Below are 2,642 nucleotides of genomic sequence, written 5' to 3' on the forward strand. Positions count from 1 at the left end.
TGGATTATCATCCTCTTCATCAGAATGAGCATTTTCTTTGTCAAGAAAGATAATTAACCCCAGAAAGCTTATTCTTTTGAAATTCCTTTGATCTGATCCTGAACAAGTTAACAGTGTTGAAATAAACAGAAAAAGTAGGAGACTTAGAGACTGGACAGAAAATGAACTGGATGCTTTTTCTGTTCTTTTGAGTATTTAGAACGAAGATTTTTAATTTATTTCGGAGGGGCCAAAGAGTCCGTGGTGTCTGACAGCTTTTCAATGTGAAAATTATTGTCCAAGGCAAGAGAAAGAGACAAGGTCCATAAGGAAAAAGTAGAGAGAAGTCCCCCACCACCGCCTCCTCCTCCACCTTGGACGTGGACGGAAGTCCTTGCCCTGAATCCCTGATTAACACTTCACAGTTTGTCACCTTCTCCTCCCTTCCTAATTCTAATTACTAGTACCATTATTGTTATTACTGTTAGACCATGCTCAGCAGTAGTAAGTCTCTGGAGACAACATAAAAAACAAGACAAAGCGAGCTAATAAGGTTCCTTACATATTGGTTTTACAGAGTCACCAGTGATTCAGTACAATATAAATACCACAAAAACAACCACACAAGAGTAGTTGGTCACATGTAAGACACCTCTTAAAGCCAAAGTTTACAGTTCTCCTTCCGGTGCTGATTTGACACTTCCCATTTGGTTCTTATTTTTATTATGGAAAATCCTAAAACATATGTATCAGCCAATCTCCTAGAACTATAATCAAACCAAACAAATGTATGGAAAATCCTAAAACATATGTATCATCCGATCTCCCAGAGCTATAATCAAACCAAACAAAACATATGCCTCACCAGAGTAGGAAGCATATTAAAACGAACAAGAATAGGGCAGCTCTGTAAAATGAATCACAGCAGGGCAGATCCGAAGAGGAGATGGGGCGGATCTGTAAAATAAACCACCATATTTCACAAGCTATAAAAAAGATGAGGAGGAGCAAGAAGAGCGGTAGCTGATTTGGAGGAAGAAGACGGAGGAGGAGAAAGATGGTTGGCAGTGGACTTACTTCACCGGAAATTTGGTTGACGGCGGCAACGGCAAGGGATTCTTCATTTTCACAGCAACTCAATCGCAGGTTGGATCAGAGGGGTTTTTTGTCCAAAAAGAAAGAAAAAGGAACTAATATCGGAATGGGAATCACATTTCGGGGGAGGGGATCGGGAATGGGGGGTGATGATGCGCAATCCGGCCGGTCTTAGCTGCCAACGACCTTGCCTCTGAATCGAGTAGCGGGGGACCTGAAACGGGTTAGATGAAGAAGCTCCGGGGAGAACCCGGTGTAGAGGCTCCGAAGCTTAAGTTAGAATCCTTCAAAGGCAAGATAAATCAAATAGCGCAAAGTTTGCATACCTCCTCTTTGGGGGTGGAGCGCCTTTTATAACCACCTCGCGCACTCACTCCTAGACTCTTGTCAGGTCGGGAATGAGTATTTCCGTGCTTCTGCCAGTCCGGGCATCATCGCCTCTGCTGGGGCAGAACCGTCACTGCTCCTTTTGTTGGAGTCGTCTCTGTAACTGGTGGCAGTGGTGACAGGTGATGGTGGCAGGTGGCCGTTGGAAATGCGGCCGTCAAGCGTCAGATCCCTAGTCAGTTAGGTGCGCCGCCCCTGGATACGGACTCCTTCGGTGTCAGGTACGGCGTGGTTCGTCCAGTTTGATGCTTTGGAAGCGAAGTGCCTGGAGTGGTGCGTAAGGAAAAGTCTCGAGTTTGGATAAGGGGAGGCCCCGAACTGTCATAAGACGGGCCAGTTCGGGTCTCTGCTTTGTGTGACGGGGTCAAAAGGGAGAGTTCGGGCTCCTCGCAAGGAGTCCGATCACTAAGTAGGGAGCTCAGGCACCTTGCGGAGAATTCGACCACTAAGTAGGGAGCTCGGGCACCTTGCGGAGAGTTTGACCACTAAGTAGGGAGTTCGGGCACTAAGCAGGGAGCTCGGGCCTCTTGCTAGGGAGTTCGAACTCTAAGTAGGGAGCTCGGGCCTCTTGCTAAGGAGTTCGAACTCTAAGTAGGGAGCTCGGGCCTCTTGCTAGGGAGTTCGAGCCCTAAGTAGGGAGCTCGGGCCTCTTGCTAGGGAGTTCGAGCTCTAAATAGGGAGTTCGGGCCTGCTGGTCCCTTTCCTTTGGTATTTGTACCCTCGGTATGTTGTCTTGAGTGCCGAGCTACTTGCCTTTTTTGCCACGTGCCGTGATTTGCGAAGTCGGGCCAAATCTTCCTTCATCAATTGCCCCCCACTCCTCGTGCTAAGGTCTTGCCCTGGCGCGGGGAGTTCGCAAGGTGTTAGGTAGATTTGTCCTGCACTTTTGAACCTTGGTTCTGCTGGCGCGAGGTGCGTTGTCAAGGTTTCTTGTGTTTCTTCGAGCGTCCATTTATGCGGGAAGAGTGTTGGCCTGTCTAAATGTCGCTAGATGTGGCGGTGCGCACGCTTTGCTTCGAAATTTCAAAAAAAAAGGGGCACGCCACTTGGGGGCGCGAAAGTGGGCATTTTTTCAAATTTTGAAAAAGACGTGCCGCTGCCGTTTTTTCTGAGACGTGCACTAACGTTCCATCAGTTTCAAAAAGATGCGCGCCGTCGTTGTCAGTTTCAGAAAGACGTGC

The 2,642-nt window shown here is 47.8% G+C and overlaps 1 long non-coding RNA gene across 1 annotated transcript; it reads right to left on the reverse strand.

Moving 5' to 3' along the window:
• Positions 1-522: 522 nt before the first annotated feature.
• On the reverse strand, positions 523-1,385 carry LOC104598427 (uncharacterized). Its single transcript, XR_735377.3, has 2 exons — positions 1,057-1,385; positions 523-936 (listed from the first exon to the last, which is right to left on the reverse strand). It is a non-coding gene; the product is annotated as an uncharacterized LOC104598427 (long non-coding RNA).
• Between the last annotated feature and the right edge of the window lie 1,257 nt (positions 1,386-2,642).

This window comes from Nelumbo nucifera, chromosome 6 (genome assembly GCF_055504915.1).
Source record: "Nelumbo nucifera cultivar China Antique chromosome 6, China Antique-T2T, whole genome shotgun sequence".
In the NCBI taxonomy this organism is placed as follows: domain Eukaryota; kingdom Viridiplantae; phylum Streptophyta; class Magnoliopsida; order Proteales; family Nelumbonaceae; genus Nelumbo; species Nelumbo nucifera.